Source organism: Osmia lignaria, chromosome 13 (assembly GCF_051020975.1).
Source record: "Osmia lignaria lignaria isolate PbOS001 chromosome 13, iyOsmLign1, whole genome shotgun sequence".
Classification (NCBI taxonomy): Eukaryota; Metazoa; Arthropoda; class Insecta; order Hymenoptera; family Megachilidae; genus Osmia; species Osmia lignaria.
Genome location: NC_135044.1, coordinates 2,608,058 through 2,635,969, shown reverse-complemented (window position 1 = coordinate 2,635,969; position 27,912 = coordinate 2,608,058). Strand labels below are relative to the sequence as shown.

The 27,912-nt window shown below is 42.4% G+C and overlaps 1 protein-coding gene across 5 annotated transcripts in view; it reads left to right on the top strand.

The window, feature by feature from the left end:
* The window catches only part of LOC117602322 (uncharacterized), a 117,491-nt gene that overhangs the window by 17,647 nt on the left and 71,932 nt on the right, over window positions 1-27,912 (top strand). The window lies entirely within an intron of this gene.

The window sequence follows — 27,912 nt, the reverse complement described above, 5'->3', positions numbered from 1 at the left end:
CATGCACACACGCGTGAACGTCCCGACGCGACGGTACACGTATATAGAACGACGCCTCGTATGAGTCGACTCGACGCACTAACACCACAACTGGCGTCGCCCCCGCCAAACACGCGCGCACGTGTCTACGCGCAGAACAGCTGAGCGTAAAGGAAACAGCTTGTTTTTGGCTTTTGCTAATTTCTTGCCGAGCTTTCTTCGAACGTTCCTCCCGTTTCCCGATGGAAATCATTCAATTCGATTGGATAATCATTCGAATAAAATGGTGCCAAGTTTTATGATTGCACCTGTAACCAGGTGTCAAGGTGGATCAGCTTGATACGTTCGATTTAAGTTAAAGGAATTTAATTGCTTCGCTGTATTCCTACGATGTACGATTCTTCTTGATGATCAATCACTCGGATCTGAAGAGTTAGAAAGATAGATACATAAGGAATTCCAGGTTTGCTCACGGTCGATACATTTCACGGAGTCGAACTGATCGTTGCACAGAGAAAGTTTGATTGCGCCGGCTTGGAAAGTTGCCGCTCATTCTTTTATGGAGTATGACAATACCGGCGATCGCGAAGTTACGCCCTCGTCGTAACTTTGTCTCGCCACGTTACTTCCGCTGTCGAGTGAAAATGTCTCCCGATGTAGATCAGAGATCTGGTCTCGCTGCAGTGACCGATGCAACGTTTCCCATTTGAAGAACTCCTATGATATAATTGCAACGAACGGAGCTGCTTGTTCTGCATTCTTACGGCGTATCGTAATACGCCGTTATGAATATGCAAACTAGCAAAGAAGGATAACGGATGTGTTGACCGATGTATTATTAGTAGATACATCGGCTCGATCGTGTCTCGTTGTTGACGTAACGGTTCCCGACGATGATCTTCGTTTCGGACAGTTGGGCGACCTGAGCCCACGCGGGGGCTCGCGCTGATTAACATGCACCTTTCGTGCGTACACGTCGTATGATTTTTATAATTAATTAGCTACGATAGATCACGTCCTCCTTTTCCTCTTTTCGTTTCTACTATTCTAGACGCGTAAGAAGAAAAAATTCCACCGGCTTCTTACATCTCACGATTACTTTGTCCACGGTGGTACATTAAGCGCTGTGCTTCAGATTAATTTTGTACTCGACGATGCGGGGAAGAAAAGTGTACCGATACACCAGGGCCAGCGAGTTCCACCTCCTCAGCAATTTGATCGTTTATCACGATCAATTAAATTTCCTGCGCGGCAACGATAATTGACCAACGCCATCACCCTTGTACCGTGGTGTTGAGATAATCTCTGGTGCAAGTGCCGATAAATGGCGCATTCGCGTGAACGTGAACGCAGTCTCTCCGCCGTGGTATCATTATTTTACAAGATACACTTTAAGTATAATAAGTTTTATTGCACGTCCTCCCTACTACTATCGATTCCTTGGGGCCGTCCTCGAAACAGGCTCGAACAGCACGTCTCTTCTCGTAAGTAAACCGTACCGGTAAACAGATTTTGTGCAATTCCGGATGGTAAACGAATCGAGGAAAAATCCTGGCATCGTTCGCAACCGCTGGGAGTCGGTGTTATTCCACCGCGATCACTTTTCTTATTTTATACAATTTAATCCCGGGAGAAGGCAGCTGCCGCTTGCATTATTTTCATCTTTTTGCCACCCTCCCTACAACTCGGTACACAATAGTTTACTTTCTTGCACGTGAGAAGATAATGTATAAGCTGCCAATGAACAATCTGAGGTAACATAGTATCACCCTCGTGAAACAGGTTTCGCATTTCAGCTTTTTATTTTCTTCAACTATGGGAGTAATCATGACTTTCTAACTTTCTTTTTTTCTTTTTATAAATTATAAAGGGTTTGTGTTGCAAAGGGTTGAAGAAGGGGAATTGTAAACCTTAGTTGTTATGTCATTTTTTGGTTCGCTACGTATGTTATTTCAAGTAGAGAAATTGAAGAATTTCAGTAGACGAGTACGGCAGTAGTTCAGCCTCCCTGTGCAGCTAGGAATAGTGCCGATGATTACCGCGTCGGGACACTAGCGACGGGTTGACGTTGTAACGCGGAGCTAGCCACGGGCACGCGCGACTATACAAATCAATATTTTCTACATATCTCACGAGTTTTCTCTAATTGGCCTCCTGCACAACCCGTACCACTCTAACACGTCCGTGTCTTGTTTTTATGATTGTTTGCTCGAGACACGTACCTCCATTGAATTTAGTAGCCGCTCATTATCCTTTGTTCTTCAAATAAAAACGATGCAAGTGTCATTAGTGCCTCTAAACAAAATAAAAGGGACGATAGTGGAGTGGTTGTAAGCTTTTCTCTTAAAATGAAAGAAGAATATATATATTATCAAAAGAAAATTTATTATTCGTCTTTCCAGAATTAATACCATAATTAATTATGGTAATTAATAATTTTCTTTTAACTATTCAATTATATTTAATTTAGAGTGCCGATCAATAATGACTCTCACGATGATCAGTGTACAAACATAGTTTGCTCTAATTATTATACTTGTCTCTACAATTAGTACAGAAATTATTGCGGGTGAAATTTTGGTAAATAAAGAAGAACTATCTTCGAAGAAATTGCAGACGTCCGTCCACGCGGTGAACGAGTTCGGAGGTATTATGAAATAAATCTCGTTATTGCTTGGTCGAGGAAGAAAAGCGGGCGGTCAGTTTTAATTAAAGAACTCAGGGCGTCAGCTGCTCCATGCCAACGGCTCGCTGGTTTCCCTTCTTTCCTTTTTTCCTCCGTCCGTGCATTGAGACCGATATCGCCTACGTATGTCGTAAAACTCACGGTTTCAATGGGAAAAAAATTGGTACCACAAGGAAACGATGACTCTTCAAAGTATACGGACTGTATTCAGAAACAAATTAAGCTTATTCAGCAAGTACAGTCACCGCAATTTAAACAACCCTTTCTCAAGTACCGGATCGATATTAAAGGGTTAATTACTAAATTCGTGACTCTCGGGAATATTTTCTATTATTAACGAACGATGACAGGTAAATGAAATGAATAATTGATATTGTTTTATACGAACATTGAGTTAATGCGAGAAACTATTGCAACAGGACATATGTCCACGATCGGGAGTACACCCAAGATGTCGCTTTTATTATTTGAGCGAATGTGCTCCACGAAAGCTTGTACTACATCATAGACGTAACATTTTATGGGTCGTACCAGTGACCTTATGAGGCAGGCACGGTGAATTCTTTAAGACTCCTGCAGAGATAATATAATCCCGTACAACACGAAGCCACCAAGTAACTGAGTAACCAAACATCATAGGATCCAATAAAGAACCGTACTTGACGAAATAATGGTAGACTACTAGGAAGGAAAGTAGACATAATTGACTTGGTAATGACGAGGTAAACGGACAGTTTTATTAAGCACTCGCTACGTAGGTACATACGTGCTGAATACGATGGGTACATCGACTAACAACCTTATAGGAAAGGAAATAATTATTTTCACAATTTATACACGTAGCCTCGCAAATGTCAGTCAAACGAACAGAATCTAATCTTTCGTTTTAGATATCGCCAAAAATCAATACCTTCTGTTTCATTGAGAAACAAAAATTGATTATGAAGGGAATATAGAATGACAAGCTTGGATTTTAATAATTCATAATTTAATATCTTAATACCTTTTGTTGTTTAAGGAAAATCATTTTTTGATAACAGGAAATATTAAACTGTTTTATTAGCGAAAAGAAAGAGAAAGTATCTGAAATGTTAAAGTGAAAGTGTAAAATAGCTACACTGGCTCATGAAATTACTATTAACGAATGAAATATGTATATCAAGTTGAACTTTCGAAAATGATGAATGCAGGTGTTGAAAAAGTACATTTATGATTGACGTTCAGCACATGCGTGCAACAAAATACCGATGCATCATTGAATTACCCATCCTAATCCTAATATTTATATACTCCGCTACTAACAATATTATTTAAAGCCTGTCAGTTTAACATATATATTTCACCAGTTAAGTATTTCAAACGCCAGTGCTCGACTACCTTCCGTGAGCTACTGTGCAATTGATTAAACTGTTGATTAGAAAAGGAATGTAATAATGAACCTGGCGAACAGTTCTTGCCCTAGAAACGGCTTTCTATCAGTACAAATATGCAATATCGTGACCCAGAATTCAATGATATATCATCGAGGCAGGTATCTCAATCAGCCAGGTGTCGCAATTAAATTCTCATTATCCCGGCATATTTAACCCTTAGAAATGTAACATTGGCACAGGATACGTCAATATTTCTTGCAACAATACTTAGGCGTCAGGAAAATGAATATTGAACAGACGAACGGAAGGGAGAAAGGAGAAAGAAGGAACGCGTCCTCTTCATCGCGGGGACAAAGTTAGTCAAAGTTGTAGGAAAGCGTCGAAAGAAGCTAACGAGCAGCAACGAACCGCCAGAACGAGCATTGCCGTGCCTCATTAGTGACTTTTAATTTTCCAAAGCGAGTCTCCTTCGAATACTCGGAAACGACCACTATGCGTTGTCACCGAAGAATAAGAAGAGTGAAGGAAATAAAGAAAGTAAGCGTGAGCGTGAGAGAGAGAGGGTGAGATGGAAAGGGGTAAGAACAGCAACAGCACGACGCGAAGCGGTGACTCGCACGCTATTGTTCCCCTTGGTTCTTTATTTCTACGCCACTTCTTCGTCTTCTTTTTCTTCTGTTCTCGCGTACCGTGGCTTTATTGTGTTTGAGCTCGACGCTCGACTCTTTTGTTTTGTTTCGCGCGCCATTAGAGGAGCTAATTGCCGCTCATACGCGATCGCCTTTTGTTTCCTCCTTTTGCCACCTTTTCCTCCACGATCCTCTCACCCTTCTAACAACTTTGCCCTGTCCATACTTGCGTCCTTGTCCCCGGGACCACGGAACCAGAAGGCTGAATCATACCTACCTCTTGTCTTCTCACTTCCGAACGTAGCTTAGCGAGGAACCCTGTCCTTGTCCTTTCCTTTTTCTTTTCACCAAGAAACGATCACTTTTTCTCATCCTCGCTTCTCGACTCTCTGATTTAGCGCAAGACTGTACCTCCCGTTCTCTGAACGTACTTCCTTGCTCGGAGGAAAGCGAGATGCATTTATCCGGAACAGAGAGAAGGGTGCGTTTTAACGCGTCAACGCTTCGATAACCTCCGTTGATTCTTTTTTCTTCGCGTGCATAGAATTCCTGTTGTCCCGTAGCACAGATAACCACAGGATTGCGTAACTAAGATGAATTTGTGAAATCGATAGAGCATGTGGATAATATTACGAAGCGATGGTACACGGTACGATCCATCATGCTTCTTTTCATTTAATTAAAGAAAATTAAAGAAATAATAGTATTTGACTAGCAGAGATATAAATAGCTAAACACTTCTTGTATTATAAAGAGTCGAACTTTGAATTTTTTGTTACCAAGAAAACAAGTGTACACGTCTGTGTTTCGTTTATAAGAAAATCAAGTGTTAATTATAAATCTGTACACTATAGAACAAGCTCGATGAAAAATTGTGGTAATAAATATCGTCGAGGAAGAATGGCATTGAAGGCAGAAAAAAGTGAAAAGAATGGAGGATCCTGTGTCCAAGAGAGTAAAGATCCAGCTACGGGATAGACGGTTTTAATTCGGTGGAAAGCTAATAATTCCAGTATTGTGCGATCATTACGAACGTTATTGTTTCCCTGCGGGGCTTCGTACTCGCACCGAGGACTCTCCTTGTATCCTGCTTTCATCGTTCTTTTCAACCGACCCGAACAATGAGAAGAGCGGCCATTCTCTTCTTTTTCCACCTTCGTATATATCTACACAGACACAGGGACGCACACATATTATAGCTTAATTATTGGCTTTATTATTATTATGATATTGTCCTTCCCGCCGAAAGCTTGCTACCGCGGTCATCATCTCTGCTTCTCGAGGAAAAAGATAGATAATGAAAAAGTGAAGGATAAAAAGGAACAAGAGAAGCGAAATCGAGAGAAAAGGAAGGTGTAGTCTTGATGACAATACTCTTCGTATTCTCTTTTCTCCTTTCTTTACTTTCCTTTTTTTCTTCTTACGCTTATTAGAAGAAAGATGAGAACGGACTTTGAGCGAGCAAGCGACTTCATTATTAATTTTCAAGGGCTCGACAACGACCAATCGACACTCTGGCTTCACTCCACCAAGGTCACGCGTGGCGATTAACCCTCCCTCGGAAAGTGCTTTAGAAACGTATGGAGGGTAGTCGATGAAAAGGGTATTGAAGTCACTAGAAGAATCTTGATCGTTAGATGGTGCCATTTCATTGTGACGCTTGTCGAGTCTGAACATAAACGACTTTTTGTTGATTAATTTGTTAATGAAAATAGTTTGGTAATTTTGAATACCATAACCACATTAATAATATAAAATAGCGAGCTGAAGTATTGTACTAAAAAAAGAATTTTTAAGTCCACAATGAATCTGGCAGATAATTCTTCCCCTGTACAAGTGTTCGAGTTTTACGTTCGATTACGAGTACCTGGCAGCGTGCGAGGGGGTAGAAAGGATCACCGAGATATTCATCGAAGGGAAGAAATTCACACGAAACTGTCTGACTCGGACTTATTCGCGTGATTGCAACTTTGTGAAGCGCAGTAATTATAGTGTTGGCGCGGGGTACGACCGATTTTCTGAGAAACGATTCGAAAAGGCGAAACGTCAGCTGGGCCGTGTTATAGTTTTATGTGAAAGAAGGGTAAGGAGGTGAACAGGAGGACCAAAATGTAGGCAAGTAGACGGTGAGGAGGGTGGAGGGAAGGGAGGGGTGGGTTCGCTAGTTCGGGGGAGAGAGGAGAGGAGAGGGGAACCGAAGGAAGGGAGAGCATGGCATGTCCCCCGTAATTATAGCAACAATAAAACAATTTTGATAATTATCTCAACTAGTGTATGGGAACACACGACATTACAGCGGGCACGAGTATAGAAACGGAAAGAGAGAGGAGCTACGGAGAAAGAGAGGCGGTACGAAGGGGTGAGGAGGTGAGGAGAGGACACAACGACCGGGGCAGAATAATCACAATAATTACCATTTATATGCAAGTGCCGTCATTACCTGCACACGAGCAGAGCACGCATTCAATTTCGTATCTAATTTGAATAATTCAAACAAATCTCTCCTTCCTGCCCTCCTTCCTCTGCACGCTTTATAATCCCAATAAACGCGACGAGACATCGACGATGATTCGCTTTTTCAGTACTTACGACCATTCCTTTTTGCGTTTACCTTGTACCTCGATTTCCTTGTGCAGCCCCCAATTGCACGACAACAATCATTCTCTATCTGTTTTATTAAACTAACGAGCAATCGTTGTTTTCTTTTTTTTTTTTTTTATGATAATCCTGCCGCGTCTATTATTTCAATTCACCGAACGAATAATAGGAAAATTGTTATGTGCCGTGCAATTAGTTTGTTCCGAGAAATTGAAGTACTTTGGTAAATTTTACTGATCATTAGACTAGAAATCTTTATGCAAATGTATTCAATTTTCATGCATAATATGTTAATTATCTTGATCTGTTTTAACATTGCAATAATGAAAAAATCAGAAGATAAAGGGTTAAACGATAGTGTCACCGACAGCACCGTGTTACTGATCTAGGGTTAAGAAGAACAGCTGTACTCTTATGATTTCATAGAAGCAAAGTCGATCGTAGTGATTTGTGTCCGCTCAGTTCTGTCTATAATAGAAAAGAAACTTCAGTTTCTTCTAATTTCGAGTTTTCACATATTCCGAGGTAGAATAGCATAAAAGTGATATCGTTCCTTACTTGACAAAATTTCTACCAGACGATCCGAATAGAAATCGAATTAAATGGACAAGTAGATCGTACATTCCGAGAAGCGTTATGCATCCAAATCACCGGCTGATTTCTCTAAATCAAGTGCAATTACCTATCCATTTCTGAACCTTGCAATTCTTTCATTACCCTCACCTAGGCTACGAGTAGAGTTCCTACTCTGGAATCACTCAGTCCTCATTTATCTCTCGTCCGCACAATGTTTGCGCGCAGTCATGGCACCAGCAAAGTGGCCCTATCAATATTAATCGCAATATTTGCCCGGCATGGTCTTCGTCGCACTCTCTATTACCAATTAATCCGGTCGTGCGAAGTATGCTGCGAGGCAACGGATAGCCTGTAACCGCACGGGGGTGAGAGAGACGGATAAATCGGGGGACAAATAAAAATGATGGAACGAGAAAGACGGTGAACGTTCGATGGAAAGAGATGTAAGAAATGTCGAGAGAGAGAGAAAGAGAGATGACTCGTTGACAGGTTAGATATTGTGTCAGCCGAGTCGTCCAGCATTAAAAGTAATTACGACGTGATTGACCGAGGGCCCGTTGGCCGAGGGTGAGGCGACGCCAAGAGGAAGGCTAAATCATCGGAGTGACGCACGTAGCTCGTTGTTGCCTCTCAATTATACAATCAGCGAGACCGAGGAGAGGGAAAGCAAGAGAGAATACCGAAAGTATGACAAAGAGATAAATAAAGGCAAGTCGAAGATGAAGAAAGAAGCGAAGAATACTTGGATCTTGTATCTTCTGACGGACGAAAGAGACGGTGGCGGAAGAGACGATGGCGGAATTACGTCAGGAACGTGGTCGGTAATGGTTGACGTTAACGAACATCGGTTCCATTGCAATAATAATTGCCGTCTGAAAGCATCAGGTTCGAAGATCAGCTACCTAACAATTGTTCGCACGAGACGTCGTTTATTCACTTTGTTAATGAATCTCTGAAGTTCTGCGGATGGTATATTCAAATTCGACCCTGACAGGGAGGAAAAAAATAGCCATATTTATTTATTTATTTAAATTATACAGAACGAACCCTTTTATGGTCCATGATATATATAAAAATTGTATGAATGTCAACCACAAGTGCATACGTAAGGACCCAAGTAATGATAGTAGCATTATTATAACCGAAGAAATTGTAATAATTGTGAAAATTCTAATGAAGGTATATTTTGAATTCGACCTAAGGAAGAAGTATATCGGTGAAGATGGATCAATCGTAATCGTTATTGTCTATTATAAAGCCAAGTAAGTTGGCTTTATGCAGCTGCTGTTTCGTACAGTGATGACGACGGTGGTTTATAAGTCGTGATCTAGAAACAAATGAGCCATTGTGGAGGACAATCGTTCCGTTAAGGACGGGAACAGGGCCAAATAGGCGTGAAGAATCGAACGGCCGAGCTGGCAAGAAGAAGTAATTGGTTTCGAGATAGATTCCGTCGTACTGCGGCGACGTCTAATCCACCATTGAAAAAGGAAAACACATTTTGTGCTTGAATACCTCCAAAGTGCTGCTCGCCACTATTTTTCATCCATTTAACGTTTATTCTTCTCTCTTTCTGATTAACACGTTCGTTGCCAGTGTCACGAAAATTCCATAATAGTTCACCTGTAACCGATTGTACCTACGAAGAATGAAATATCAAAAGAAATGGAAACAATGGTGTTTTGGTTTTGTTGGCGGTATTATGCCATCCATCGACGTGTGCACCCTTCATTTTAAGTACACGATGCTTGAATATCTCCTGCTATGAAGTGCGTGCCAATCGAGAGACAAAGGGTTGCACAAGTTGGCAAGGGTGACTTGGTACGACAATCGTACAATAGTTTCTATGAAGCCTTTTCTTCGAAGCTATGACCATTAATGGCACTCTCTTCCTCTTACTTTTGATCGTTTATTCTGTTATTTTACTGCTCGCTTCAACTTTACAGCCCTTTCAAGGTTGTACTTGAGGATATTTATCGTGATAAATAGTTTCTCTTCTGACACAGGTATAATTAATACAGTCATTTTCAGCATACTTTCTGGCGATAATTGTTCGTTGCGATTTAAATTATTAAATAAAAAATGATTTGACAAAATGTCTACTTTTTACAAAATTAAACAACTATGTACAGTTAGTGACGATCAACCAACATCGGTGAAACAACTTTGTACTCGTTTGTTCTCAGTGCGTGCACAAATTCATATTGCATACACGTATCGCGTATGCCATTCCTGTGTTTGAGCCATTAATTTTACGACCCTGTATAATCGCGGGTACGACTACAGGTAAACGTGAATGTTTCAATAAAATAAATCTTTGAAACTGTATTATAGTTGCTTCGCCAGCAACATTGCAACTTAGACTATAAATAATTTCAATCTGATTTAAAGGCAACTGGAATTAATAAATACTTGCGAACATTTTAGAATTTTCGTGAGAATTCAATATAGAAGAAGAAAATTATTTTATTCGCATTTATATATTAATATTGTACGATTATAATGACGGGTTTAACGAAAGTTGCGCGGTCAGTCGATTGAATATCGTCATTTGTGGCCGGTGATCAGCGAGTGATCATCAAGGAACCACGTCGAACACGACAAAGCCACGTCCAACAGTTATCCAGTCATCAATGAGACGCGTTCGCGATTTGAAAGGTGGGTGCCCCGCGTGTACTCGGCTGGAAATACGAGCCTGGGCGTTAAAATGTATCAAAAAGAGACAGCTGTAGATACACGGGACGTATTTATGGGCATGAACCCAGTGAGAAAGGAGAAGGAGACAGAAGGAGACGATCAGTATGGACGCGCTGGCGGATCCGGGCTAGGTCGTTCAACCAATCGGTGAACCATCGAACCATCCGAACGACCAGTTCGCAACGGTCGGAGCACCTTACTCTTAACAGTCTGTAGCAAGGCTAGGAAGAGAGGAACGGGCAAAAGGAAAGGAGTGAAAAGGATATGGAAAGAGAAAGAGAATATCAACGAACAGCGTCGCCAGAGTCCACCAATGGTAGATGACTTTGTATCTCCGTGCAAGTGTAAACCGAGCATAAAGAGTGAATCTTACATAGAAATCGGTATATGGACGTTGTGTGGGGTGCTCTTACGAGTTCAGGGTGGTACCTATTCAAGGACTCGTCATTGTAATAATAACTATGCGACTTTGAATATGGAAGATCTAAAAATAGGCCGTAAATAACGAAACAAATAATAGTAAGAAAATAAGCAGGAAAAAAAGGATGTCTAATTACAAAGGTACACCCAAGATTATAAAATTGAGTTGATTTAATGACATCTCAATCTGTTCCATTTGAAATCATAAGAAAGATGATATAATATCTGGCCCACAATTGAAAATTATTGTTTCTATTAAATATTGGAAGATAATGAAAGCTATTGTCTCAGGATGAAATTGTAGCACGTGGGTCAGAGGACGCAACAACCGCTGTACCTCCTTCGAGACGTCCATTCCTCGATCTCTGGAATAATATTCCCAAGTTTTTTACAGACCACGTATTCAAGAGAAGAGAAAGAAGGAACGGGCACGAGCAGAAGGAGGAAAAGAATAGAGGAGATGGTGGAGGCGCTCCACCACGGAGAATTGAAAATGATGATTGGCGGTAAGCGGGTTGCCAACAGTGATGGAGGAGCAAGAGAATGAAGGTTTAAAGAGAACGAGAGAAAGAGAGTGAGAAATAGGGAGAGAGAGAGGGGAGAGAGGTACTAAATAAGAAAGCCACGAGGGGGAGGACATCCAACCTAACCGGAGGGGAAGGGGAGGCCACTGGAAGGAAAAAGAGTCGGGAGCGCGCGAATTAAGTCGATCGCAGTGCGTGGAACCACATCCTTCGCGCCCGCTACCTCCGTGGATATCGCTTTTCTTTCCTCTTTCCCTGTTGCCCTTCTTTCGACCACTCGATCCTCTCTCTCTCTCTCTCTCTCCCCTTTTCGCCTTCCTCGACCCGCGTACCTCTTCTTTATTATCGGCATCAAACATCGTCTTTTGTTTTATAATAACCGCCGTGGCTGCGGTCGCGCCGCTCTCTTACCTCCTTTTGCAATGCCGGAGGAGTAGCACTCTCTGACTACTGCAAAGAGAAGAAGTCGAAGGGAAGAAAGACGGAAAGATATCGCGATAAATTGCCGATACGCCGTAATGCTGGACGCGACGCGGTCTCGGCCACGCATTTTGATTATTGTCACTGAAAAACCGCATATTTGCCGCAACAACTATTCCTTCGATAAACCACAACAGAAATTCTTCTTTCGCCCCGAACGAAACTGACATTGTTTCAAATTGATAATTGGTAACACTTGTGATATTAGGTTGCTTCATACACGATCGGCCATTTCGGAACGCTTGAGGTCTGATGCAATTTAACCCTTTGCGGTTCGTAATAATTTTCAAAGCGCGGACCGAGTGGTTCGTAATTGAACTGAAGGAATCGGGGAAAAAAATAAACAGGCTTTTTGTTTTAATGAAAATATTTTAAATTTTAATATCTGTAGTAGGATCGCCCAGGGGCTATGGTAATACATTAAATAGATATCAACATAAATTTTGAATACATAATGAAAAATGATATTTGGATTACATCCATCAATGACTTAGCAATACATCTTTGATCTTTTTCTTGATCTTTAATTTGGACAGCAAAGAATGAACGACATAAAAGTAGCACAAATTAACATTCATTCCAAATCAGTTTGAAACCTTTAATTTGCTAGATCATCGAGGACTTAGGTGACGGGAATAAAGTATAGTCCTTCAAAAAGAAGGACGCACCCGGAAGTATTTGTTCCCAGTCGAAGCTGTTTATCTGACACCCTTTTGTTAAATATTCTCCGGTGCACGTCGTGTCGAGATGCGATGACCGCTCCCGACAGAATTATATTCCTTTTCCCTACCATTTTTGTTTCCTTTTCGACTGGAAGACGAGATCGAGCGGATGGATAAGGCCGTGACATGTAGCGACGCGCAGGGCGCCCTTAATCCGGCAATAAAAACCTCGGCTCACGTATATTATTTTATTTAGTTTCCCAAACTGCCACAGCTTAAACGCATCCATAATTACCGAGGACTACGTGAACCGCTTAACTTATCGCGCGTTTCGACCGGACTCGCCTCGTCGACCCTCTGTGCACCGGTACGCCATCGCCGATGAACGTGTGCGTGCGTCCGTACATGCAGCAACGATCGTATGTACGAGCGTAATTTATGCGTGCGTGGATTTTAACTCCCACGCCATGAAGACATACCGCAGGGTTGTTCGTGCCCAGAACTGTGCATATATACCTGGCCGGTTCGTAAGAATTATCCGTGTCCATTCGCGATCAGCTCCCGATACGCCCGGTTCAAATTCGACTCAATGGAATCGTTAATCTATCGGGAATAAGCTGTTGAGAATTCGGACGATCGTACATTTATTTTGCATCACCTTCCATTCGAACCTCTCTTCGAATCACGGCGGCTCGGCAAATTTTTTATACCGAGCATTCATTAATGCATATTCGGTAAAATGGTACTTAAACGCAATAACGACTCCAGGAAATCATTTTCAAATTTCAGCATAAAATATGTTCCGTCGTCTTCTCTCGATTTCTAATTACTTCTTGAAGCGTAAGTACAGGCGGGGCTCGCGTTAAATTGACTACGGTCGTAAATAATATATGTATACATCTATATGTATGTAAATTAGCCGCAATTTCACGTTTCGCAGTCGTTGGCTTTTCAAGCATCCCTCTTGTCGGTCCGAAACGCAGTCCCTGGGATGACACTACTTTCTCTCGCTAAGTACCAAGGGAAATAAAATACATCCTCTTAGGCTTAACTACCGTATAATGGCTGCCAGTCGTCTAGGTAGCGGTCGCGGATCATTGTATCTGGCAACCAGTTCTTTTCCTTTTCTTTTTTTCTCCTCTTCTTCTTTGGTCGACGAAGGGCGCGAGAGGAGTACAGCGTAACAAGCGAAGGGCGCGATCAAGAGTAATGTGGAAACGGAGAACAGCGGTGGTAAAAGGACGAAAAAGAAGTGAACAATGAGCGATGCTTGCGCTCGTTCCACGTAGACTCGGCAATTTTGTCGAATTGCAAGCGATTACCGTTGCACGGCAGCTCAAATTTTCCGTTTGTTTGAGTTACGAAGCTGGGCAAGGTCGCGAAATGGGCTCTCCGCATCTCGGCCCTTCGACGAAAGAAAGATGGCCAATACTGGAACGCGTCTTGTCTCGGGGTACCATCTAGAAAATGAAGGCACGAGATGAACTGTTTGAAGAGCGAGTAACAGAGATCTGTAACCAGAAGAAATTAGAGGTCAGGCTAGTGGAGTAAATAAACGGGAAGAAAAGAAGATAGTTTACGCGCTGTCGATTTGGTAATATGCGCGATGAACCGTGGGTGGCCTTAGGTAACGAGGCGTTCTATATTTACATAAATACTTTAATAACATCCACTTGCCTTTCTTTTTTCTTTTCCGAGGGTCTGACAATTTGGATTATAAAGTAAGCTGTCTCATTATTTTCGGACGAAACCGCAGGCAGAACAGCGGAGTCTCGTTCTTTCGTCCTGGACCGTGACTGCTCTCGTAACTTCTTTGTTAAAACATTCCTAGATCGCCGTTTCATCGGTAGACAATGGGTACCGGCTATTCCGCGCCACGATTTTTCCGAGCGCCGAATAAAGAACGGGGGAGTAAGACAGGAGGAAGCGTAGAAAGAGAGTTCGGCGTGCGCCTGCAGCAGACCCGCTAGAAGGAGGATAATTCCCTGTAAGTGGATAATGCCCTGACGGTGCTCCTTGCCTACGCACCCAAGATCATCCTCCGTCTCCTTCCTCCTTCTATTTCACGATCCTCCTTTCCTACCATCGTTTCGCATGGTAGTTTTGCGGCTAGTGGTTGAAGGCTTTGTAGTTTGGAACCAGGAGTTTCGGTCGCTCTTTCTATCGTTTCTATCTGCATCTTCTATCTCCCTCCTTCTCGAGGATCTTATTGTGCAACTCGCTTTGAAAGTTCCACTCGTTGCACCCGGACGCGCCACCACCGTGGAATTCGCGTTTTTCCTTCTTTCACCTCTTTCTCTGTCCTACTCCGGACCATCGGCGTGCTTTGCTCCCTTCTGCAGTTTTATCGCGCGAGATACCCTCGCTGCCGTTTGCGGTTCATCCTCCAATTATCCCTAATACAGAGAATGCCGTGGAGCGTTATTATTACTCTCGGGCTGTTTCGGATTGTTGCTCTTCCCTCGAGATTTTCGTTTGCGCCGCGCATTTTGTTGTAGTCTAAACTCGGACAAGTGTACGAAAGGTAATTGGCCTCGCTCTTCCAGTCGATGATACGAAACGAACGTAAATAAAGGTATTTAACCCTTTCACAAACGAGTTAACGTTCTTTTGAAGAATTATATCTGGAAAATTAGTTCAAAAAATTTAAGCCACAATTTTTCCGCCTAATTATACAAAATCGTGATTATAAAAAAAGTTGTGATTATACAAAATCGTGATGATAAATATTAACAAAATATTTGCAATGGAGTTCTTCGAAGCAGGGATGATTACGAATTAGCAATTACGAAATTTCCTCCTCGGGATTATCAATAATTACACATCGAAACAGAGAGTGGAGTACGTGCGAATTGTCGACGGTGCATCGTATACAGTTAAACGAACGAACGAACGAAAGAACGTAGTAATACTCGTCGTCGTTAAATCCATGCTACAACGCAATGTTTTACATGGTTATGGGTCTGAAAGGCAAAGAACAGATAGTCAAACACCGCCCTGAAATCTACATTTATCTTCTGAATTTTATAGGCTCCCGTCAGAACGATTTCGCTGTTCCCGGCCTTAGCTTCTCTTTGATGGTCTTTCCTGCAACAGCTAAATGCTCGACGCGGTGCGAACGAATCATCCACGGAGAAACTTTTTACCCATCGATTGCAATGACTTTACGACGGTCAAGTCTCAAGGTGGTTCTTACGATCATAAACGTGTCGGACGTTAACTTTTGATCGGCACGTTCTCGAATACCGATAACATCTCGAGTAATTTAGAACCAATTACAATACTTTTCGAAGCAACGATTGATATGCATTATTTTGAACGAGAATCTGCTGAATTACCGTATATTTTATAACCATACGCGAATCTCATAAACTTACCCCTTATACTTTAACATTCGGCATCAAGCATACATGGATTTTACCATTAAATTTTTTACGCCCTTGTTTAACGTATCGGATACTACTCGCAGTTGAAAACTTCTCGAATACAATTTGAAAAGAAATTTCCCAGTCGTTCCTCCACGAAAAGGAAGGAGAGAACGAAACAAGGAAGAGAACTTTACACTGTTCTAAGCAATTTGCCAACGAAACAACTGTGCTGCGAATCAAGAAGAAGGTACTGCTTCTCGTTGGAAACCGGAAGGAATCTTCTGCAACCTTTTTCACATTGATCAAAAGTGTTCCGTGTGAAAGGTTCGTTGGTGGATCGCGGAACGGTTTCGCGAATGCTCCATCAAGTGTTCCCATGGATGCCAGGACTCGTTGCCGGAAAAATTCATAACGTTTGCTACTAGTAGGCAAAGCACAATCCTATTGGCTCTCTTCCCGTTGACCGACATAGCGCTAGGGATAGTGTTTTAACTGACCGGACGATAAGCCAAACGTTTTCCAGATGCATTCTAGCAGACTGTAGGTTCGTTGTACCGTGCAAGTATATAAGTATTTCCACGTACCACGGGGATGACTCGGTAGACGAGCAACGGACAGAGATCACCGGAGACCACGACAGTTTTGTTATGTATAATATTCTAGTCAGATTCGTGGCTGTACAACGGGCATCGGTGTCCGCGAGCTGAATGATAATTCGGCGGGCCCGAAGCGCTGGGTAATTGCCAGTTTAGTTAATCATTATAAAGTGTACGGTGGATATGGGTACGAGCTGACAGGTTTCGAATAACCGACAGTTAACGGACGGTTGACATTCGTGATTTACGTGGATGCGCCATAAATATGACTAACTCTCCCGTCCAGACTCCATCCTATCCGTGACTTTTTAACATACTAGGCCCGATTTATTATCAGACTTATGATATCTTACTTGGACGATCTTTCTGGATGTTTGTGGATCTAGCGTCGATAAATGTTTCTTCCTCCTCGCTGGTCGACAATGTATTCATCTGGGGTACGATCAAAGACCGTCGGTAACGTTATTATAAAATGAAATTGTGAAAGGGAGTTCAATGACTTCCGTATAGTTACTGTAGAATGTTGGATTATTGACACTTTGGTGGCTGCATTAATTAGAAAATAATGACGTGAATAATTAAAAATTTGCAATTTGTCGTACAATTAGTTGCTCGTATATCCTGCACGAGGAATGAATAACAAGTTACATTTCCTGATAGGCTTCTTAGGGCCAGAACCGTCGGACCTGCGTGGGTTATTCGCAGGACAAATGGATATTGACAAAACTATCTAATTAGAGTTGTAGCGAATATGCTCGAGTGAAAGGTTTGTAGGCGTGGCAGGAAGTGCACAATGGATGGGAAACATGATAGCACACATTAAATATATATATATGACCGCGAAAACCCGAGGCTAAGAAAGTTAGAATACCGCAAAAGGTTAATTACTACGCAGAGTATTATTCTTACTACTGGCAATGCATTTTGATCACGGACCATGATATTTCCTTCAACACCGTCATCGAACGAAAATGCATTTCGTTCGAATGCCAAACGCATTTGCTTTGCGTGTAAAAATGCACGCGTATCGAATTAATTAAGTTTAATTTTCGCAACGGTCACCGTTCGTTATCGGGACACGTCGAAACGTTGCAACGTTAGATATATCATATGAAATATAAACACGATTCTCGTGCTCATTAGTTAGGAAAAATTATTACGCTCCTTAGATAGGATTGCGAGATCAAGACGTATTAATGCGTTCAAGGAAGGTGTGCCTGTGTTAACGTTTCGAGTTTTCTGTTTCAAGAACCGTACGACGTTTCGCGGAACACAATGCCTCGTAAGCAGCCGTCGTGCAGGCGTTAAAGATCTGATGCCACTAATGACGAAGTCTTGTGTTCACGTGTTGACACTAACTGATCACGAAAAGGAGGACGAAGAAGTGTCAATGATTACTTCGCTATGTCATCCTGTCCGTTTGATAAATGGTCAGCTACAATAATATAATACATATTTTTAGAACGAAACATGTGTTTCGATATATTTTTTTTTCTTTTTTACATTCTTTCGACTGAACGTTTCTTCGAAACCACTATTGTTATAGATTCTTCAGTGATAACGAGTTATACTTTGCGTTTCGTAATTGAAGGTAGAAATTAATTTAGGAAAAATTAATATATTTCTTAATTCGTTACAATAAATTTTTGTTTTTACAAAATTCCATTCGATTACAAGAAATACGATTGAAATATAACAACGGAGGAGCCGTTTGGTGGGATCGAAATGGTTGCGCGTTCGTGTACCAAGAAATCGGGTGTCCGGTACAAGAATCTTCGAACGGGTCCGAACAAGGGCTGCTCGTGCAGGCGTTAGGGATCCGATGACGCTAATGACGAGGCCGTGTGTCCGCGTATTGACGCTAACTGTACTGACCACGAAGAAGGAAAGTAAGAAGGATACGAAGCAGAAGAAGAAGAAGAGGAAGATAAAAGGGGAATAGGTGGCGATGCTTCACAGTACCATACAGACTGGTGCACGGAGGTAACAAACGTCTCCTTGAGGCCTCGGAAAGTAGAGAGGAGGCTGCGGTAAAGGGTTCTTTCGAGGTGAGGAGGCTGTTTTTGAGCTGCGGAGATGATTTACCTTACAACTAACAATATCCCTCCTTACGGCCCTAGCGGATTTATTAGTTCCCTTTCTTTCTTTTTCGGCTTGCCAGCCGAAGCGAGAGAGCGGAAGGATCGTGATCGAGAGAGAAGGAGAATGAGAAAGCCTCGGGCTTCAACCCGGCACCTCATTACCCGATAATTTACTACACGAGTAATTAACTGGGCACACAAACGATGCCACGTTATATACACCCTGCGCGTACACACACGATCTCAAGATTGTTCCACGGCTCTTCTTGATTCTACAGGCTCATATATTACCATGTTACGTCGTCTGCGCGATCTATTTATTCATTCGTTCGCGCGTGATGGGCATTCGACACGCGAATGCATCGATACTTTCCACTGACTGACAAGAACCACTTAAATGATACGAAATGAGAAGGGGGCTGAAGCATAGAACTTTACTGAGGAACCGTAGCCTGCCTCAAGAGCTTTCTTACAAAAGCTACACGGTGTTTCTTCTACCTCCCTAACACCTATGGTAATTGTAACTTATCAGCTTGGATATTAGATTCGCGACCATAACATTTCCCTTTTTATGGAATTATTTTTAAGATTCAATAGATTGATTCAAGAATTTTCAGTCAAAGTGAGGAAGGGTTGATGAATGTAATTGAGGACTTACAAAATTATCCAATACTATCAATTAATAGTATTAGAAAGAAGCAAGTTGCATTTGTAAAAAATATAGAAAGAATATTTGAAGGAACGTTGAGTTGAAGAGGTATTTTTCGACGCGTGCTCGCTTAAGTTTCACAAGGCTGAAATCGTTGGTGGCCAGTAGGCATAAATATTTTGTGCTCGTCATTAGCATCGGATCTACCGCGACTTATTCTGCCGATTCCACGCTTCAGGTTCGTAAATATGGGCTGAATCGTTGAAAGGCGGCCGTGTGTCGGCGAGGCTAGGGTTTCCGCGAAAGACGGACGAGAACTGAAGAAATCGCCATTTATAGGCGCTGCCGAGGTGGCTGTCGCTTGTTATTCGTACGAGCCCTGGCACGTTCCTGGATTTTTCATTTGATACGCATTTTACGATTTTTCGCGTGCGACTAGCTTAGCCTCGGCTTCTCTGTACAGTCATCAGATCGAGGCTGCCTGCATGCTAATCGATTCGCCGGTGCACAGAACTATGCATGAAGAATGGCTTATCGTGCTAGGGCTACAAAATCGATCAACCGATATACTCTTTCGAACGATCCGCGGATTCGATTCGTTGTCGTCGTAATTTTCATTACCGTCCGCGGATCAAGCATGAATCAAGACCTACGACGTTCGTATACTGATTCGAAGGCACGTGGATGTGATTGATAACAAGTGGTACCGGTACTTTTTCCTTTCATTCCCACGCCATCCAGTCCAATCCGACGATGCCAAAGTTAATTTATTAATGGTAATACGTTATCATTTTCCGTGAATAAATTTTTTTGCCTGTTCGACGATAATTTAACTATCCGGGCAGATTAATTTCACCCTCGCCGTGGCCGGTTGTTAAGAGGACAATAAATATACCCGTCGAATCTCCAACGACAATGTAAATCACGCATCCGAATTTATCATTTTCGGCTATTAAACGAAGAAGAATACTCTAAGCGAAGACGAGTGTGAATATTAAAATAAGGTGTCAACCAGAGGGTAATAAATCTTGCGCGAAACGGTAGGAAGCAGAGAGAAGACAGTAGTTTATTGCGAACCCCATGAGCACCACTGGGCTGACACCGTGTTGACCACCGACACGTTCGCGAAGAAAGATGCATATGGTGTGTGCGTTGCACCGTAGAGAGAGGAGTTTGGTACGCGGCGAAAGCACTAAAATAATAATGCTAGCAAGTATAGCGCCCTGAGGGGGCTTCGCCGACCGTAGGAGAGGGCGCGAAGGGGCAAGATGCGTGCTTAGGCCCGAAGAAAAGGCGTCGGAGCTGATTAGAATGAGAATAGACGTGGGTGTGGATGCGTGTTAAAAATGAACGAAGAGGGGAAAGGGAACGAAAGAAAAAGAAAAAAAAAAAGGAATTACAAGAACAGAGAAGAGTACGAGGAAAAGAGATAACTCGAGTGTAGGGGTGGGGGAGATGAGAGATAGAAGCGGGCAAACTAAATAATAACCCCTACTTTAGCCCATCACCAACCGTCCTCTGAAACCCGAAAAGACCACCCGGCGCAACGCAAGGGAGAAGGAGAAGTTGTGCCAAGCCAACAAGTGGACTCAGGTGAGCCGAGGTGAGCATTTGAAATGGTAATTACGGATTGAAACCGTTCGATAGTCGATAAAACGATTTCGACTGGTCACCCACGGTTGGACGAACTTCCATCGACTGACAGAGAAACACTGTCGACCCAGAAATTTTCATTCTAATGAAACTTTGAGAGATTATAAAGATGTTTTGCTTATAATTTACTCTGAAAGAGTTTAAGGGACGTTTTCACCCTTGAAAAACGATTTTCGAGCTAGAGCGTTTTCCTTCTGGCTTTTCCAATTATTCTCCTTCGGTATATTTGTCACTTAAAAAATGGAAAATTTATCCTCTCTTTGGTGTCTGTAATATATGTTACGTTTAAATCTCTATTTCTTTTCCGTTGCATGATAATGCGAAGTAAATCTTATTTCTCATTACGATAGGTGTTGGGGAGATACATTGTTAAGCGTACGTGCCAGCAGTTAATAACAAGCATAAGCGTTTCGAAGCACAACAGCGGAATTTAATTATTTTTTCGTTCGTATTGCTCGTCTTGGGCGCAGCGATCAGCAGGCGTTGGTGCATTATGCATACGAGAACCTGAGAGCGAAACTTATGCAGGATTTGATTGAGTTCTGAGTAAACGGCACGTGGTTAGTCGAGTTGTTAATTAAACACCCACTAAGAATACTACTTAATAGTTAAAATTTTTTTCTCTAAAATAAAATAAACATTTATAATCCCAAGTGGGCCACTGGTAGCATTTGTCGAAGGTATAGCTTTAATTGAATTAAAATGAAAATAATTAGTTTTGTGGGAGCCCACCACTTACCACTGCTACAAATTTACCCTTCGGATAGTGGACCATGGAGAGAGAATAAATTTTAATACATTTTTCTATTTCATATTATTTTTATTTGAATTTGGCTCAAGATTGACCCACTCTTTAAGAGTCGATACAATAAGGGAAGGCATAAAAATTTTGCTATAAAACTTAGAATTCACGTGACGTAACGGTAATAATACTGTTTAATTATCCAGTATCCGTTGGTCTCCTTTCAACCGTCCTCCCTGATATCTGTTGCACGACATACCTAACACTGAACGTCGGTACATTATGTATACGAGACTCGAGCGAAAGGTATGCTTATGAAGGGATCTGATTGAGTTCTGAGTATATGGCGTCTGGTTTGCCAAGCTGCTAATTAAACACCCGCGAAGAAGGTCCCGACACACAGGCACACAAATCACACACCGGCTTTGTCTTACCAACTGTCACGTTTCTCTCTTTCTCTCTCTCCGTTTTCTTCTTTCCTTCTCTCATCGCCTCTACATCCTTTCTCCTCCTGTTTTCTTTGCTCTTGCTTCCGCTGATTGATATTTAAGCTTGAGTTTAACCCACCCATGATCCCCCCCCCCCCCCAAGTCACCCTCATCCATGTTCTATGGGGTCGTTAGCGAGCTGCTGCTCCTGGTACTGCCGCTGCTGATGTTCCTGTTGTTAGATGTTGGTGTCTGTATCGTTGCTGGTGATTTCAGCACACCTGGCGACGAGTAGTTTTCGTTGCTACCAGAACGGCTGGTGTCATCGATGCAATACCGTACACCTCGATTAACCCTCCGGCAGACAGATGCTCCGGGATTGATGCAGTAGGTCAATTCACGGTTCTTTTAATCCGTACGAATATAAGGGTTGAGTCGCGTAGAAAATTAAACGTACATATTTTTAAGTAATGAACGAAATGAAAATAATAATCGATACGGTCTGAAATGAAATTCATGTCCCCTGTAATTGGGGTTAAATTTATCGGACCACCCTGTAGAAGATTACGCGCGGCTCTTTAAAGGAACGCTTTGTAGTAATTACACGTGTACGAACGAATCCTCGCGTACGTTACGCCACGTACGAGCGGCCAAGACAAGAGGTGTTCGAAGTCCAATAAACGGTCGAAGACACGCGTGGATTCTCGCCGCCTGGGAGTCACCGTAACTGGTCTGCGTATGTACACGTATATAAAGGGCTGCGTGAAGAGTGTAAAAGGTTCCTGTAAGTCGCTCGGGGGACCTCAAGACGATTCTCCTTGATTCCTCTTGCCGGACAGGCACGTATAGAACATCTGTTGGTCGCTCGAATCCTTCCTTTAGCCGGCTCCTATATACCGCGGATATTCGCCGGCCCTTTTTGCTACCGGGAACAGAAATATTTTCACAGCTGACCGACCATCGCCGAATGTACCTGCCACCTCGTCACTGATAGACATACCTTCCTTGAATTATACACGAAATTCTTAATTTTCTTCGACGTTTCTATTCACTTGCAGGTGGATACGACTTTGTAGAATATGAATTATTTTTATATCAATTTGATTATTCATCTCTTTAATAATGCTAAAGTCTGTAATGATAAAATTGCAAGTGACGAGTCCTCCGGCAGATCCTGAACGAAACGCTTAGAATTTAGAAAATTCGATTAATTAGAACGACAAAGGGTTGCCATTATTTTTGTTGAAATAATTTTATAACGATGACGAAGGAACAAATCGGGTGATTTCATTACCACGTAATACCCACGCATTATACACACAGTTATATACGAGTTTCTATTATCCTGAGTTTCAATTTACTGCACTGGTGCATGCGATCATCTCGTTTCTTAGCAGTGATCGTAATGTTTAATTGGGTAAAATAGACGTGCCACGATCGTATCGTGTGTACACTCTGTGACCGAAGAAAAAGATCTAAAAGGAGCGTGCAATTATGTGGTGGGTGTCTGTCGTGTATCTGCGATGTAACTATCGCCAAACACGGACCATTAACAAGTTCATAATCGTACCACCGGCGGTTGTCCTTACACGATACACCGGGTAATTGATACGAGATTTCGAGGAAGCACGTCACCGACGAAAAGCACGAGGTCTTATGAAAAAGAAATCAAAGGAGAAAAGCGACGATACTCGTTGCTACCTTTTTGGGTGTTGCAGCTCTCTCAACCACCCGGATCAACGTCCGTGAACGATACCACGAACAGCCTGACGTACCTACGCTCGCCGAAGGGTCCTCCTCTCGAGGTGGCTGGTAATTTATACGTTTATCTCATTCCGTCAATATTTAAAGAAGGACGCGGTACGACTCGTTAAGGGTGCCCTGAAACCCACCATAGGATCTCATTTCGAAAGTGGAGTACCAAAATGGTTTTCGTCGCAACACAGTTGGATTTATGTATCCATCCGTCATGGATGAAATTTCGAAGGTGTTTTGTCGTTACCTCCAAGGGTCGATAAAGTCAGCAAGCTGAAAATTTGCAAACGTCAATTTATTTTTAATTTTTATTTCAAGATAAAAGGAAAGCATAGACAGAGAGATATCGTGTCTTAATGAATTCAGTAAGATGACAATGCGCTATTAGCGAACTTCGCATTAGCATCACAAAGACTGTATCAGCAACTATGCTTACGTTGCTTGCGGAGAACCCGTACGCTTACGTATCTGCGCATTGAAACGTACTCATACACGCACTGATTTCATACAACGATGACACAGAATGCGACAAATAAGTAATGCACGACCCGTACAGCCTCGTAATTCTCTCTAAATACAGTAATTAACGTTCATGGGACAAGTTCAGGGGTGTCGCGGCAACGTTTTCACCCTTCTTTAACTCTTCATCACGGTCATTATCGTCGAGATTGTGATTACTCGACAGAGATGAAGTTAATGGTACAGAAAGAGAAAGGTATTGAAAGTCATGACAGAACTAACGGATGAATTAATTCTACCGAAATAATGAGCGGTTATACGTAGAAAAAAGTTACTCAGATAAATGTAAATTGATGAATGAATTTTCTTTAGGATACCTTGTTTGTAATTTGAAAAAATGCATATGTGCAAGCATGTGTAAGGATAACTGGATACTGGATAGAAATGGTTACATACCCTTCAAAAATGGAGGACATTCCAACTTTTATCTATCTTTACTTGTGTACTCTAAAGATTACTTTCCATCGAATAAAAATTCATCACCCCAATCTTTTGGTTCGTCCATCACGGTCATTAAGTTCATAGGGTACAGTTAGGCATGCAGTCCCATCGAGGTCGCAATAAAAGAGAGAAAAGAATGAATGAGGTTACGTTGTATCCATCGTGGCGACTAAATACCGGATTTAATCGACACCAGGGACGAATCGACAGTTGGCGGTAATCGCAGACAAGCTACCGTGGAATAAGAGGGTCAGCCAGAACGTAAAAGAGTAGGAGGAGGGATGATTGTGCACAGCACCGCGTATAATTAGCGTAATAAGTAGTTTTTTAAGGCGGGGCCCATGCAGAGAGAAAACAAAGCGATGGCTGGAAGGCAGCTAATTTTGATCCAGGATCGGAGGACAAAAGGAGTTAAAGCGCGTGTGTGCGTTGATAGGGCTGAAGGATAGGGGGGTGGGGGACGGAGGAGGAGATGCCAGAAAAGAAAAAGCAGCGCCTGACGCACATCCTCCCTCGACCATTCATTCTTTTTCACCGGGTCCGCTCGGTTTCGAATCAAAAGGCGGGGGCACCCTTTGGGTCCGCGAAAGCGTATTTTTTTCTCCTTCTATCTCGCTCGTGCGTTCTGTTCGACCCCCTTTATACGCGGCTGTGCCGACAAAAGATCAGGGTGCGCGTGTGCACACCAAGGCAAGAGGCCAACAGAGCGAAGGGAGGGAGGGACACTCGGCAAATCCCGACAATAAGCCAACCGGTGTACGAGCTGTTTGAAAACGGATTAATTACACCGTGCCTACGTAATTAGCCCCGCGGGAACGCTCTTTCACAGAGACTTCTATTTCTTAGGCACAGACCCGTAATCACTATGCACGATCCTCTCGGCGGTAACCTCTCCTTTTCTTCAATTCTAACAAATCACGTGGTTAATTTTTATAAAATAATTAATCTAAGAATTGATGAAAATTTCAAAGCATATATTATACATCTTTACTGTCTGCACTTATAGCTGCGTATTTTATCGAGAATATAATTCAGTATGTGCGAAGTTACAAATTACTATCATAATTATGTTTGGACACACGTATGCGTCCATCGTCCGCAGCGAGTTTCTAATTGAGCGATCTAAGCTCGCGACTAAAATTCTTCACTTGGTGAGAAACAGATAAAGACGCGTTTCTTTAAAAAAATCCTCGAAGAGAATTGAACCGTGAAGATTTCGCGCAAACAGGCCAGGCATCAAACAGCAATGCACGTTCAAGAGCACACGATATCCGCACGAATTTACGAGTCGCTTTAAAAACCGTCGCGTCATAAACCGGTAACGATCTTCCCACTATCGGGACCGCTCTCGACAACAAGGAGGACGAAGTTGGAAAATTGAGAAGACGATACGCAAATGCGAATGCAAATTGCGTAAGTAGAGAGGACCGCTAATCTGGTATGCTTCGGGAACAGGCATAAACGTACAACGCACCGGGATTATTGGTATCAAGCTTGAGAACAGAAAGGGGCTGTCATAATGCGAGCAAATAAACTCCCATCAACATCGTGCAACGGATTTCAACCACGATTTCTAGTTATATTAACGTCGTTGGCGAGGTTCCCTTTAAACGTAACAACGCGTACTAACCAAACTGACTTTGATACCGTTGAATTAGCATAAATTTTAAGTCGTCGTTGAATCACATTTATTCAATTCTTCCGTTTCGCACAGCCGTTGTACTCGTAAACCTAACGATTGAACGTTCCTCTTCCTTTTACACGCCTTATGCAACCTATCTAAAGTACATCTCGGCATTATAACGTTTCTGTCCTTCGTTGCCGCCAATTTAAGCCGCCACCTTTTTTTCGGTAATGCCATCGAATGCAGTGTCATCAAGAGTATACGTAGACGGTCACGGGACGGCCGCGATATCTTCTGCTAATGCCAACGGCGAACGAACGCAGCATCGTCATGAGAGAGCAGGATAATCGGGTAGGTAGTATACCTGAAATTAGCATGCCTCTGAATCATCGATTTTCTACTTATCGGCTATCTCTGCCCTTTCCCTTCCCTCCACCCTCTCTTCGCCCAACCTTCCCTCAAACGACGACCTCTTACTGGTCATTATACAACGTTCCGCTGGCCTGTGTTCCCGAAGACTCTAACAGAGAGCTGCACTTAACTGTTTGCCGCGCGTATCTGACCGCGTGGTTGGTGCCGATGATGAAGAAGAGGACGTTCCTGCTAGCCCCAGCGATTCCGACGAGACCCTATACGTATCGATACCTTCGATCGTGTTCGCATCGATGATCGCGTGTCCACGCGCAACGGTTCCGCGAACTACAATGCGGTACAAGTTGGCAGTGTTACGTGTGAGAACTTTGCACCGTTTCAGATTTGTAACGATGATGAAGAGGAAACACAGATTGAATACACATGGTTGTTGTGGCTGTTTCTGTTTCATCCTGGCAGATTCCAAACGAACCTTAACCCTTTAACTGCGGGTGTGGTATATAAACAACATGTTAATTTTTATTAGTATCAAATAGCAGCTGTGGCTTATATACCACTAAAATAAAAATAAAATAAATACCAAAAAAAATCTTTTAAAATAGAATATCACTTCAGTAATATAATTTAAAATCAGAGCGAACGGCTGTGCTAAAAGTACCCGCGGTTAAAGGGTTAAAAGGAAAGGTAGTCGTCGATTCTCTTTCGTAAAACTATCGAATTTATAAATTTCTAGACTTCGACGTGGTGCACGAATGAAATATACGAGTACGTCACTTCGAAATTAACATCGCAGAGAGATGTTAAAGAGCACTTGTTATAAGCTGATGATTTCAACCAGCCAGTCTACTGATCAACGTTTATTTGAAATAATCAAATATGCTGTGCATACTTGATGATCCTGAATAAATTTTTAATCCTTTATCGCTAAACGCTGATCATTATACCGGACGAGTGTTGGTCGAAACTTTAGCAATAAAGAAGTTCTTGGAACTCGTACGGTTCGTTCATTACAGCGAGGCGAATCGGCTGGACGACCTTCCTCTCGTTGGTTTCATCCACT